The sequence below is a fragment of the Ranitomeya variabilis genome, chromosome 3 (assembly GCF_051348905.1).
Source record: "Ranitomeya variabilis isolate aRanVar5 chromosome 3, aRanVar5.hap1, whole genome shotgun sequence".
In the NCBI taxonomy this organism is placed as follows: domain Eukaryota; kingdom Metazoa; phylum Chordata; class Amphibia; order Anura; family Dendrobatidae; genus Ranitomeya; species Ranitomeya variabilis.
In genome coordinates this window covers 516,989,208-517,004,370 of record NC_135234.1, presented here as the reverse complement: position 1 = coordinate 517,004,370, position 15,163 = coordinate 516,989,208, and the positions used below count along the sequence as shown (strand labels likewise).

The following is a 15,163-nucleotide window of genomic DNA, read 5'->3' as shown; positions in this document are numbered from 1 at the left end:
TTACTTACCGTGGACACTCACCCTGAGAGAGCTATAAGCTGCTGGCATTCGCAAACAGCTCAGAACTACATGTCATACGACTTTTGGCTGCATCATCACCATAACATGTAGACACAAGATAAAGACTAGTACAAATTGCCTTTTATCCACCATATCAAGGGCCAAAAGATTCTAGATTATTAACCATGGCCCATTTGTTTATAAGCTACAAACACCATACCTTCCAACTTTTGAAGAACAGAAAGGGGAACAAATCATGCGTGTGCGCGCCGTGGCAAGTTTTCACCACGCCCCAAATCCACGCTCATTGACCATTTCTTTCTCCCCTGGCAGGAGATGTCAGAGGGGCGTTGGCAGTGAGGGACATTCAGCAGACCCCGAGACTGCAGGGTGTAGACCCAAATCAGGGACGGTCTACTGTATCCAGGGAACTCCGGTCCAGCGTCCAGGTCAGTGCTACCTGGCAGCTGGACAGGAGGCCGTGAATCTCTTATGTGCTGGCGTCCCCGACACGTCTATTGATCAGCCAGGGCTAGTGCGACATCATCTGTACGTCCTGCTCATCTCTAGGTTTATGGATTTATTTTTTGTTCTTTCATTCACAGTAGCAGCCACCAGAACTTGCTCATATTTACGTACTTTTACCATACAACATCTGTTTTTTTTGTGTCGCAAGGCCGTGTCCACATGGTGCAGAAATACTGTTTTTTGCTTTCTGCAGGTGTCTGCACCAAACTACTCAAAAAACAATATTCTCCCCCATATTTGATGTGTTTTTGGTGCAGATGTGAAGCCGCGTTCTTAATGTGTGTTTTATAGCACAGAAAGTAATTGCAGTTTTTTAAATTTTTTTTTAGGTTTCACATAGAAGACAAAAGGGAAAAAAAGCACCAAAACTGCACAGTTCTCATGAAATCACATCCACTTTGCTTGGGTAGTTAAACAGCAGGACTTCTGTGCAAAAAAATCAGCAGAAAATATGCAACATTTACGCTACATGTGAACAAGGTCTAAATTGTGAAATAAATGTGATTCCATGAAATCTCCGCCCTCGGGGTGTCTAAAGACGCTGCTGAACTCTATAGCTTTGGTGCATTTTTTCTCCATAGGTTTCTTCTGGGGAAAAAAACAAACAACTGCTGCATTTTCAAGAGCAGAATCAAAGCTTTTCTGTACTATTAAAGAAGCGTCAATAACTCTGCTTCATATCCGCACCAAAAAAGGGCAAAAACACATAAAAGAAAAGCAGAAAACACGCAATAATCGGAGAACGCGTTGTTTGATGCGGACATTTGCAGAGAATAAAAGCAATAGAAAGAACGCAGCATTTGCGCTACCTGTGAACACGACCTCAGCGTTACAGTTTCATTACATTTTTATGGGTTTGAGATATCAATCAAGCCATTTTTTTTTTTTTTTACAGATACCAATAATCTGATCGCTGTGTTGAGCAGGTCATTACAAATACAGGGACACCAAATATGTCCGTGTTAGGCCTCTTTCACACTTCAGTCTTTTTGTTTCCGTCACAATCCGTCATTTTGTGAAAAAAACGGATCCAGCACCAACATTTGGAAGCCTATGTTTCAAAAGATGGAATCCAGCGACGGACTCCGTTTTTTTGAAACTGAGCATGCCTGGCTCTCTCTCTCCACAGAATTTTATTACTAAGAATTCAGGCACCACCTGCTTCAACGGATCCGTAAAAAAAAATGGATCCAGTGCATCCGTTTTTTGCAATCAGTGCAGTATCCACCTTTTCAACACTTTGATGGATTGTGACTGATTGTAAAAAACGGAAGTGTGAAAGAGGCTGATTTGTGATGTTTATTTTAAAATAAAAAAAATGTATTAAAATTGACATTTTTTTCATTATCAATTGTTTTTATTATTTTTTTAGTAATTTTATACGATGAAAAAAATCTCTTATTAGTTCTGCAGAATAAAAATACATAGAGATGCATTGTACACAGCAGTGGCTTTCTATGTGGCTCAGCAGCTTAGGCTCCTGCCAGTAATGTTGAGTTTGTGGGTTCAAGATGTTGGGAGGCTCCAAAAATAGAAAAAATTACGTTTTTATAATTGCTGATTATTATTTGTACTACTTTTAGGAACACAAAAAAAATATTTGTCTTCACCTCAGAATATAGGGAACATAGAAATACATTGTTATATGTACAATGTATCTCCACGGACATGTATAATCTGCTACTGGGTTCACTGCCTGCAATAGAGGTCAAGATTACCAAATGTTTCTATGTCATTATAAGCCTGATTACAGGAAGGCGAAGCAGTGAATGTATAATTTAATGTATGCACTGAGCAGAGAGAAGGGGCCGCACCGCCGAGGAGGAGGCGCTACAGATGTCGGAGAGAGGTGAATTTCAGAAGCTGGGACAAAAGCTCTGACGTGACGGGACGCGAGACTGAGTCCGAAAATTGGGAAAGCCCTGCTGAATCTAGGAAGATTGGGAGCTATGCAAAAATGTCCTCCCAAAGTCTCCTGACCCCTCTAATAGGGCAGCATGAACCAGTGATGAGCAATGGACAATTAGAGGTGGGGAGATACAGTATATGCCACTCAACCCAGTAGACACATCTCCGACAAACAATGGTGTACCGCCAATGGCAGCAGAGCATGTGGCCCCTATGGGGCCTGTGAGCCACTGTCCACATGAAGCCATCTTGTTGTTAACAGTATTTGCACCCTTACACTGCAGATACCGTTGAACAGAATGATGGAACAAGGAGCCGTTGACTATATTACACCTTTCAGCCTGTGCGTCTAAGTCTCAGGGAAGCAGGTGTGGTGACATCACTAGATCGCAACTACTGTGGGGACCAGGAGTGGGTACTTGTCTTGGAGGACATGGTGTGTCCTTGTAAAGTGTGGGTAGTAGGACTGTGAGAGCATGATACTGTGGGAGTCACTGTGTGGTCATCATACTGTGAAAGGAGTCACTGTGGTGGAAGGGTTACTGTAACTAAGGGGATCATCATATGGTGTGGTGGGACATTTTGGGGGGCAACATAGTAAAGAGGTGTTTTATTGGAACACTAATTAGCTTCAGTAGGTTCACTAGATCTGTGTGCGTGCCGCAATAGAAGTTCTTCTCCTTGGGAAGTGTGACGTGTGACTATAACCATAGGGATGTGACCCTGCCTACCCCACCAAATAATCTGTTTTGTATTTTTTTGGAGTGGGGTTGGGCAGGTATTCTGACTTTTGTTAAGGAGCCTCATTCTTTCTGTATAAGTTCCTGATGACACATTAAACTGGTTAGCCAACTAATGCTCGTGCAGTAATTATGGCTACTAGCATAGGTTGATTGTACTTAGTATTCAGCTCGGTACAGTCTTCAGTGAGGAGAATTAGCAGAAGTCAACTGTAATAAAGACTACTGTATGTATTCATTTATAGTGAGCTCTCGCGGGCAGGGTCCTCTCTCCTCCTGTACCAGTTGCAACTTGTATTGTTCAAGATTATTGTACCTGTTTTTATTCTGTATACCCCTCCTCACATGTAAAGCGCCATGGAATAAATGGTGCTATAATAATAAATAATAATAATAGTGTATATGAACAAGTCTCAGGCTCGGTTCACTCTTGCTTTAGTGTCTATTACAGACAAATGTTGAAAATGTTTTAAGTAAAATGGATTTCCAAAAGAAGAGATGTCACTTTGCTAGGATAAAGCAATATCTTCTTGAAGGGTACACTGTCGAAATCCCAACCCTTCCTCAGATTTAAAGGGCTGTAGCAGTAATTAAGCACAGAGGCTATTCCGCTGTGGTGCTCCTGCCCACCTGGATCTGCAGGAATGACTCATTAGAATTGAACTGAATTGTCGTTGGATGTGGCATCGTAGCACAGAAAATAAAATATATCAGTCCTTTGGGGGTCTAGATCATCAGGGGTGTCAGATCCCCCTTGTTTCTACGGTTTTGTCATATGTTTGCAATTATTATTTTATAACAATACGTCTTTCAGTACTTTTTGATTCACCAGAGAAGCAGATCGGCCTCGCTAATAATGTAATGCATTTCCAATCTTCATACTCCTTCCTTCTACAAAGACACAGTTTATTTCAAGATCTATTCTTTATTAAGACGCAGTAAAAGAACAGCGTGAAATAGCTATGGCAGCATATTTCCAAGCGACCTACACACATGCGCTAGCTAAGACCAACAAATATTTTGTCAGTAAGATCTGGTGTATGAAGACAGAAAAATGCATCGTTCTTCCCACGTCAGGCACTCAGTGGAGGGTACAATGAGCCTAGTAACACATTCCATGTAGTCATTTTATGGCAAGCACCAGCCATTTATCAAGGATCTGCGTCTTTAACCCCGTCCCGCTGAAGCTCATTTTCTCCTTCCTTACAAAGTGCCGGTTTTTAAATCTGACGTGTTACTTTCTGTAGTAATAATTTTGCAATCATTCTTACGATCCCAGTAATTCGGAGACTGTTTTTTGACACGTGACACATAGTACTTTACATTTTATTTTTGAAGTGCCCTTTTAATTTTGTTAGGATATTGGAATGGTTAAAAGTTTAGCAGCAATTTTTCATTTTTTTCAACAACAATTAAAAAATCTAATATTTTTACAGACCTTTTCCATTTTGAAGCAACTTTGAGAGGTCTATATGTCAGAAAACCCCCAAAGTGATACAAATGTAAACACTGCACACCCTTTGATTTATTCAAATCTGCATTCAGGAAGTTTTGGGGTTATTCACAGGAATTAATGCAATTTGGAATGAAAAAAAAAAAAAAAAGAAACAAAAATGACATTCTTTCAGCTAAGATGTTGCTTTAACCTCAAATTTCTCCTTTTCACAAGCTGTATTGAGAGCAAAGAAATGAAATAAAATGTTTTGTAAAGAATGGCGAGCGCCATCTTTTTTTTCTCTCTTTCTGAAATATGGATGTATATTCCTTATATATTGTAAGCTTGTGAGCAGGGTCCTCGCTCCTCCTGTAACTGTTGAAATGTGTTCCTTGTATTGTTTTCATTGTCTGTCTGTACATGTCCCTACCGTACAGATAATGAGAAATATGCTGGCGCTATAAATAAAAAATAATGATATTTTGTGTGCTGCAGCTAAAGCCCCCGTCACACTAAGCGAGGTCGCTAGCGAGATCGCTGCAGAGTCACAAGTTTTGTGACGCAACAGCGACCTCAGTAGCGATCTCGCTATGTTTGACACGTAGCAGCGACCAGGCCCCTGCTGTGAGATCGCTGGTCGTGTCGGAATGGCCTGGACCTTTTTTTAATCGTTGAGGTCCCGCTGGGTAGCACACATCGCTGTGTTGGACACCTTACCAACGACCTCGTAGACTACAACGTCACACAGGACGTCCCTCATCGAGGTCTGAATCGTCATAATAGCTGCCATGTGACATCGTTGTACAGGTCGCCGCATCGCTGCTGCGTCGTTGGGAAGATCTCACTGTTTGACATCTCACCAGAGACCACATAGCGATGCAGCAACGATCCCTGACAGGTCGTATCGTTGTCGGGATCGCTTTAGCGTCGCTAAGTGTGACGGGGCCTTAAAGGTAGGCCTTTGGACAATTTCTTAAAAAGCCTTAGAAATGGTAATCAGGATGCTCATATCAATGTTTACAGTGTTTAAAGTACAAAGCCACCAAGAATACCATCATTGTATTACAGCCATTAGAGGGCGACACCACATGGCCAACATGTCTCTGTGTGATTTAAATACAGTGTGCTAGTGAAAAATAATTAGATCTCGTTATCTGCTGTAAGGGTACCGTCACACAGTACCATTTTAATCGCTACGACGGCACGATCCGTGACGTCGCAGCGATCGTATGATTATCGCTCCAGCGTCGTAGACTGCGGTCACACGTTGCAATCACGGCGCTGGAGCGATGCCGAAGTCCCCGGTAACCAGGGTAAACATCGGGTAACTAAGCGCAGGGCCGCGCTTAGTAACCCGATGTTTACCCTGGTTACCAGCGTAAACGTAAAAAAAACAAACAGTACATACTTACATTCCGGTGTCTGTCCCCGGCGTTCTGCTTCTCTCCACTGTGTAAGCGCCATAGCCGGAAAGCACAGCGGTGACGTCAGACGTCACCGCTGTGCTCGCTTTCCGGCTGGCAGACGCTCACACTGCAGAGAAGCTGAGACGCAGGAGGACAGACACCGGAATGTGAGTATGTACTGTTTGTTTTTTTTACGTTTACGCTGGTAACCACGGTAAACATCGGGTTACTAAGCGCGGTCCTGCGCTTAGTTACCCGATGTTTACCCTGGTTACAAGCGAACACATCGCTGGATCGCTGTCACACACAACGATCCAGCGATGTCAGCGGGTGATCAAGCGACGAAAGAAAGTTCCATACGATCTGCTACGACGTACGATTCTCAGCAGGATCCCTGATCGCTGCTGCGTGTCAGACACTGCGATATCGTAACGATATCGCTAGAACGTCACGAATCGTACCGTCGTAGCGATCAAAATGGTACTGTGTGACAGTACCCTAAGCATATTGTAAAGAAAGAACTGGTAGATCAAAGCAGTTTGTTCACAAGATAAGGCCGGTTTCACACGTCAGTGGCTCCGGTACGTGAGGTGACAGTTTCCTCCCGTACCGGAGACACTGACACACGTAGACACATAAAAATCAATGCATCTGTTCAGATGTCATTGATTTTGTGCGGACCGTGTGCGGACCGTGTCTCCGTGTGCCAAACACGGAGACATGTCAGTGTTCGTGGGAGCGCACGGATTACACGGACCCAATAGAGTCAATGGGTCCGTGTAAAACACGCACCTCACACGGACATTCTCCGTCTGGGGTCCGTGTGGCGTGCCGGAGACAGCGCTACAGTAAGCGCTGTCCCCCCCACATGGTGCTGAAGCCGCCATTCATATGTTCCCTGTAGCAGCGTTTGCTACAGAGAAAATATGAATGATAGTGTTTAAACTAAAGATCCATGTGTCCGCCGCCCCCCCACCCCCTGTGCGCCCCCCCGCTGGTCGGAAAATACTCACCCGGATCCCCCGTCGGCAGTCGCTCCTTCCTGGTCTGGCCGCGGCTTCTCTACTGTATGCGGCCGATTACACTCATGAATATGTGGCTCCACCTCCAATAGGGGCGGAGCCGCCTATTCATGAGTGTAAATGAGCGGCCCCACGTGACCGCATACAGTAAGCCGCGGCCAGACCAGGAAGGAGCGACTGCCGACGGGGGATCCGGGTGAGTATTTTCTGACCAGCGGGGGGGGCGCACAGGGGGTGGGGGGGCGGCGGACACATGGATCTTTATTTTAAACACTATTCTTCATATTTTCCCTGCAGCAAACGTTGCTACAGGGAACATATGAATCGCAGCTTCAGCACCATGCAGAGTGGGTACCACACGCTCCGTGTGGTACCCACTCGCCATACGGGCGGCACACGTGTGCCGCAGGTATGGCCTCCGTGAGTTCCCAGGCACACGGACACGGATAACTCCGGTACCGATTTATTCCGGTACCGGAATTATCTGGACGTGTGGGACAGCCCTAAGACAGTGTGTCCAGGTGGGGAAAGCAGACAGCTGAAGACCTCAAGAGGGGTTTAAAAACCCAAGGGTGATACAGGAAAAGGAAATTGAGAGAGCTGGGAGGAGACTGAAAGAAGGTTGGCATTCAGAGATGGGTCCAGGAGAAGTAGGCCATACCAAGGAGATGAGGACTACAACATGGGTGCAAAACAAGAAGGCAAGTTCCTTAGTGGTAACTATGATATTATGAAAATGACCGTAAGTTTATAGCAAACCTGACAGCAGGATTTTGCTCAGTAAACTACAGATCCTGCTAGGTTGCCGCTGTTAGGATGCCGTCACACTAGCAGTATTTGGTCAGTATTTTACATCAGTATTTGTAAGACAAAACCAGGAGTGGGTGATAAATGCAGAAGTGGCGCATATGCTTCTATTATACTTTTCCTCTATTTGTTCCACTCCTGGTTTTGGCTTACAAATACTGATGTAAAATATTGACCAAATACTGCTAGTGTGACGGCCTTATACTGAATAAAACGATACCTGGGGTGAAGAAATCCATCTTGTGGTTTTTGTGTAGCTGCTACTGCGCGGGTGGCGCCATTTTTTTTCTTCTCCAGCAAGATGGCACCGCCGGCACATGAACAGTAGCAGATATCAGATCGCCTATATACACCGATAGCCGCTACTGCGCAGGCAGCACATTTTTAAAATCGATTTTTTTTTTTCTATCTGAATAACATCAACCACATTTATTATTGGGACAGTAAACATGCGATTATGCAGCAGGGCAGATGCCACAGCTGACGCCTGCCTGCAGAAGGGTTTCTTTCTTTCCGTCAGTACGTACAGGTATTCATTATGTAAACTAGGGGGCAGGTCAGTGAGGGATCAGTGACCTATCAGCAGTCTGCATTATGAGTACCCAAGCAGAGCACCACATGAAGCCCCCACCCCGGGGCACGAGCAGATCATTAACTCAAAACTGCAAATAAAAATTAAACAACCACAAGACAGATTTCATCAACCAAGGTATCATTGTAATCAGTATAACGGCTCCGATCTGACACTGTGTGTAGGTTACTGTGCACAATCCTGCTGACAGCTTCCCTTTAAGTGGGTTGTCCCCTCTGAAACTGGATTGTTTTCTTGGGAGCCAGGTCTCTTTTTCAGCACCTTAAAAGGGCTTTTCACCTTGAACAAAGTATATTTTAATCAATAGATCTTGGACTAATAATAGCTTCCATAATTAGATGTGTTTAAATAAAATGTTCCTTTACCGAGATAATCTTATAAATGTGTCGCTGTTGTGTCTTGTGTAATATTCTGCGTATGACTGTGCTGGAACAGTCTGATCATGCCATGGTGGCAAAACCAAGGAGCAAAAAAAAAAAAAACCTCTTGAAAAATGAACTTTGATTAGTATCAATAAAAACAAATAGAAAAACAGGTCAGGGTCATCATGAAAAATGTGTATTGGCAGGTTGGTATAGAGATGCCTGTATATATACAAATTGGAAAAAAAGCTAAGGGTATAAAAATGTCTTACCCCTAGCTATCCCTTCCTGACAGCGAAGGTTGGCATCCTCGGTATATGATATGGCACCCTCGCTCCACGTAGGCTATCCCTACCTGACCCTAAGGAGGAGTCTTTAAAAAAACAAAAACTAACACCACCACCCAATAAAGTGTTAGGTATAGCAGGTCCTACAAGCTAAAAAGCTAAGATGTTAGGCTGCCTCTATGCACCTACTTGTAGCTCTCATACTATGGTGAAGAGAGAGTTGCTGTAAGAGATGGTATATGGGTATGTAGCTGACTCTTACAACTAAATTCTGTTGATAAATTGGGACAATGGATCCCCTAGTGATTATGGGCTATATACATTTCTATGTCAACTGACCATATAAGGGTAGTTCCAATAATATAAGATGCTAGTGTGATAAAGACTCAAATAATCATGTGGTCATCAATTGCCGTCAGACTGATGAACGGCAAGAGAACGCTACTGAATTGCACACATCCCAAAGAGGTAACATAATACAGAAAAAAAAAACATAATGATCACAGCCTATACCAGACTAGGGCCTAGTAAAGCCAGTATATTAATGATAAGCATTGTACAAGTAAGGCAGTTAACTTATATCATTTAAGATGCCCCATCTCACGCGTTTCCCTCTTCCGGGTTCAAATAAGGAGTGCATCAATATTCTGGGAAAAAGATGCGGAGCTAAAGGTAACGCTCCTGCCACATGGACCACAAACGTCATGATGAAACGTTGCGCGCGCTTCCCATCACAAGGGATCCCCTTTTTGAACTAGTCCCGCTGGTGAAGTATCGGAACTGGTTATCGATGTATACCATTGTGCATTGCGCAGTAAGATCAACGTCATTATGTCCATACATCCAAAACCTTCATCAGTGCGGTAACAGACAGGTCCTATGGTAATAGGGTCTCTGTCAACTGTAAAACTGCAGGGGTTGTACATGTTTGTAAATGCAACTGTCCCAAGAATTACGTGGGAAAGACTAAAGGCCCCGTCTCACACAGCAACGCTGCAGCGATACAGACAACGATGCTGATCGCTGCAGCGCCGCTGGGGAGCTGTCACACAGACAGCTCTCTCCAGCGACCAACGATCAGGGGAACGACTTCGGCATCGTTGAAACTGACTTCGGCATCGTTGAAACTGTCTTCAACGATGCCGAAGTCCCCCTGCAGCACCCGGGTAACCAGGGTAAACATCGGGTTACTAAGCGCAGGGCCGCGCTTAGTAACCCGATGTTTACCCTGGTTACCAGCGTAAATGTAAAAAAAAAAAAAAAGTACATACTCACCATCTGTTGCCCGTCAGGTCCCTTGGCGTCTGCTTCCTGCTCTGACTGATCCGCCGTACAGTGAGAGCAGAGCGCAGCGGTGACGTCACTGCTGTGCTCTCACTTTACGGCGGCTCAGTCAGAGCAGGATGCAGACGCCAAGGGACCTGACGGGCAACAGATGGTGAGTATGTACTGTTTTTTTTTTTTTTACATTTACGCTGGTAACCAGGGTAAACATCGGGTTACTAAGCGCGGCCCTGCGCTTAGTAACCCGATGTTTACCCTGGTTACCAGTGAAGACATCGCTGGATCGGTGTCACACACACCGATTCAGCGATGTCAGCGGGGCCTCAACGACCAAAAAAAGGTCCAGGCCATTTTGACACGACCAGCGATCTCGCAGCAGGGGCCTGATCGCTGGTACGTGTCACACATAGCGAGATCGCTACTGAGGTCGCTGTTGCGTCACAAAACTTGTGACTCAGCAGCGATCTCGCTAGCGATCTCGCTATGTGAGACGGGGCCTTAAGACAATTTAGGGTAAGAATAGATAAACATATTGGCGGCATAATCCACAAAATTGATACTCCCTTAGCGCGTCACATAGTGAAACATGATGGGGATTTATAGTTGTTCTCATTCAGAACCATAGAAGTGATACCCCAATCTAAGGTTATGTGCACACGTTGAATATTTGGATGCGTTTCCGTGGTGTTTTTGGACTCCTGAAATTGCATCAGACCCGCAGTGTAGTGCACAGCCAATGTTAGCCAATGTGAAATTGACATTGCAGAATCTCAATCCAATTTAAAATCTTTGGTGGAAGTTGAAGAAAATGGTCCATGACAAGGCTCCAACCTGCAAAGCTGATCTGGCAACAGCAAGCAGAGAAAGTTGGAGCCAGATTGATGAAGAGTACAGTTTGACACTCATTAAGTCCATGCCTCAGACTGCAAGCTGTTAGAAAAGCCAGTGGTGGTGCAACAAAACACTAGTGATGTGTTGGAGTGTTTGTTTTTCATGATTCCATAATTTTTTCCTCAGAATTGAGTGATGCCATAATTTTTCCTCTATGCTTGGTTTAAAAAAAGTAACCATTACTGACTACAACATTTTTTGTTCTTGATTTCTTTTAGTGTTTCTTAAAGCCAGAAAGTTGCCATTTGAAATGAATTTAGTTTTGTGCCATGTCTGTGATCTGCTTTTTTTCTACAAAATTAAACAACTGAATGAACATCCTCCAAGGCCGGTGATTCCATAATTTTTGCCAGGGGTTGTACTTCTCAATCATTCTATGTGGTACAACATGTTTACAGCAGTTTAGTGGTCATGCACAATGGCACATGCATTATATTTGCACATGCACTTCATTAGTATGTAAAACACACCAACTGCTAAATATTAGAGGTAACTTTGTGTCTGTGTATTATATCAGTATTCTTGCACGCTCAGGCACTTTATCGTTTCTATTTTTCATAGCAGATACTCATGTTCATTTTATTTTGATACCCGATATATACCATTGTGCGATTTCACAATGGAAAACTACATGGCAGCTTTGTAATGTTATTTGTAACAAAATATCTTTTTTTTTAAATTTGTTTTATATAACATTCTGATATGCGCCTAACACTTTTTTTTAATATTGTGTTGCATCACCACTGCAACAACTATTGTATATTTATATATGCATGATCACAATTGCGGTTTTGTCTCCTGTTTTTGTCCTTAGATACCAAACGTATAGTTTTTTTCTTCATTTAACCGCCTATTAACCGAGCCAAATTTTACAGTTCTGACTTTTGTAATTTTATGTCATAATAGCGCTGGAGCACCAACGGATTCCACTGATTGTGAGACTGTTTTTTGTTACATATTGTACCTCATATGACTTGCATTTATGAAAAAAATGGAAATTCGGCAAAAATGCTAAATGTTGTGCCCTTTAATCAGCGAGATATGTAACATAAAATAGTTAATAAATAACATTCCCCACATGTCTACATTACATCAATACAATTTTGTAAACATGATTTTGTTGTTGTTAGGAAGTTAAGGGTTAAAAGTTGACCAACGATTTATCATTTTTCCCAAACCATTTTTTTTAGGGACCACCTCACATTTGTAGTGATTGAGGGGTCTATATGACATATGTTCAAAACTACATTCAAGAAGTTTATTAACCCTTTAGTTGCTTCATGAGAACTAAAGCAATGTGGAAGGAAAAAAAAATGAACACAACTTTTTTCACAAAAAAAAAAAAAAATTACTTTAGACCCAAAGTTTTTTATTTTTATTTTCACAAGGGTAACAATAGAAAATGGGGAAATGACGATACTCCATAGGTGGGGGAAAGCCACTGTTTGGGCACACGGCAGGGCTCAGAAGGGAGGGAACACCATGTGACTTTTAGAATGCAAAATTGGCTGGAATCAAGAACAGATGCCATGTCACATTTGGAGAGCCCCTGCTGTGCCTAAACGGTGGAAAACCCTCACAAGTGACCCCTTTTTGAAAGCCACACCCGCACAGACTTTATCCAGGGGTATAGTGAGCTTTTTGAACCCACAGGTGCGACACAGAATTTGATAACATTAGGTTGTCATATCGAATATGTTGTCATTATTGTTAAAGGGCCACTGTCACCCCCCTCCAGCCGTTATAAACTAAAAGAGCCCGTTGTGCAGCAGTAATGCTGAATTCTAACAAGGTGGCTCTTTTAGTTTTAGGTTCAAGCATACCCCAAATAAAACGTTTTTATACTTAGCCACAATTCCTGTCTCTAGCCAGGTAGGCGGGTCCTCATTCCCCAGCTTGGCCAGCTCCTCTGCCGTCACTCACATCTTCCTGCGCTTTCGGCGCCGCCCCCTCAGCGCTGTTATCGTTTCAAATCCGGCGCCTGCGCTGTGTACTGGTGCCCTGCGCAGACGCAGTAAGCTCTGGCCGTCTGATGTAATGGCTGATACCAGAGAAGCTGGAGAGTGAGGACCCGCCTACCTGGCTAGAGACAGGAATTGTGGCTAAGTATAAAAATGTTTTATTTGGGGTATGCTTGAACCTAAAACTAAAAGAGCCACCTTGTTAGAATGCAGCATTACTGCTGCACAAGGTGGCTCTTTTAGTTTATAACGGCTGGAGGGGGGTGACAGTGGCCCTTTAAGCACACATGCTAGCTACTCCAGTTTGCATCGGCTGCTTGGGTACTCAAGTGACGAGTTCTAGTCCCCGCCTTGCATGTTTCGTGGCAGATAGACACCCAAAATTAAAAACATGCCAGAATCCGCCATACTCTATGCATACCCAAGCACCCAATGCAAACTTGAGTTGTGAGAAATTGCGCTCAACACTAGCCGTCACATTTTTTTTTAGAATTGGGGTTTCTCCAAAAGTAACTCCAACTACAAAAAAATGGAAAAAATTACAATGACAGAGGGGGATTTGATTTACTATTTTTTGTTTTGATCACTGTGATAGACCCCATCACAGTGATCAAAAGAAACCAATAAGTAAAACACCATATTGTTGCCGGGTACCGGCCAGAAGATCTTGGCAGACGCACTGTGCATGTGCCCGTCATTTTTTTCCAGGAAGATACCACAGAGGGCCAGTGGACAAAGCAGGAGGATCTGGGGATGGTGGAGGTAGATTCAGTGAATCCCGGATCATGTTCTACAGGGTCTCAGCTACCCCCAGTAGCTGAAACCCCAGAGATTTTTTTGATGCTGAGGCGCTATACTATTATTTCTCAGCGACGTTAAAAAGCGACACTTAGGAATAAGTACCCTTAACTGCCGCTGTTTAAAGGCGTATCGGCAATCTTTAACCCCTTAACGACCGCCGATACGCCTTTTAACGGCGGCAGTTAAGGGTACTTAAACCACAGCGCCGTTAATTAACGGCGCTGTGGAAAAAGTGAATAGCGCCCCCAGAGTCAGATTTTCTTTGGGGTCTCTGTTGTCGGGGGTAGCCGAGACCCCAGAGAACATGATTCGGGGTTTACCGACCCCCGAATTGCAATCGCCGGTAATTAACCGTTTACCGGCGGTCGCAAAAAACCCAAAACACGATTTGCCATTTAATTTCTCTGTCCTCCAATGTGATCGCACATCGGAGGACAGAGAAATGGGGTCCCCGATCGCCCCCCGATACTTAACTATCTCCCCCGGTGCTCCTCGTGGCTCCCAATGGGCGCCGCCATCTTTTTCCGGGGGAAAAAAATGGCGGGCGCATGCGCAGTGCGCCCGCCGCCCGGATGATCTTTGGGGTCTCGGCTGGCGAGGGTAGCCGAGACCCCAAAGAACATGATTGAGGTCGGTTTTTACCGACCCCTGTTTTGCGATCGCCGGTAATTAACTGTTTACCGGTGACTGCAAAAAAAAAAAAAAAGCGATGTCATTCTCTGTCCTCTGATGTGATCAGAGGACAGAGAAATAGGGGGATCGGGGGACCCTGTTACACTTACCGGTGTCCCTGGGTCCTCCTGCTTCTTCTGCTGGCTTCTTGCCCCGGTAAGAAAATGGCGGCCGGCCGAGGAAGATTTCTCCTCTTGTTTTATTTTGGTCACTGAGATCCTATCACAGTGATCAAAATAAAAAAAATAGTAAGTAACCCCCCCCCCCCCTTAGTAAGGAAAAAATAAAAAAATAAAAAATGTATGTATTTCTATTTTCCAATTAGGGTTAGGGGTAGGGTTAGGATATGTGCACACGTAGAATGGTTCTCTGCGGATTTTTCGGCAGCGGATTTGATAAATCCGCAGGGCCAAAACGCTGAGTTTTTCCTGCGGATTTATCGCAGATGTACCGCGGTTTTTGTGCGG

The 15,163-nt window shown here is 44.0% G+C and overlaps 1 protein-coding gene across 4 annotated transcripts in view; it reads right to left on the bottom strand.

The window, feature by feature from the left end:
- The window catches only part of DCUN1D2 (defective in cullin neddylation 1 domain containing 2), a 45,433-nt gene that overhangs the window by 15,470 nt on the left and 14,800 nt on the right, over window positions 1-15,163 (bottom strand). The window lies entirely within an intron of this gene.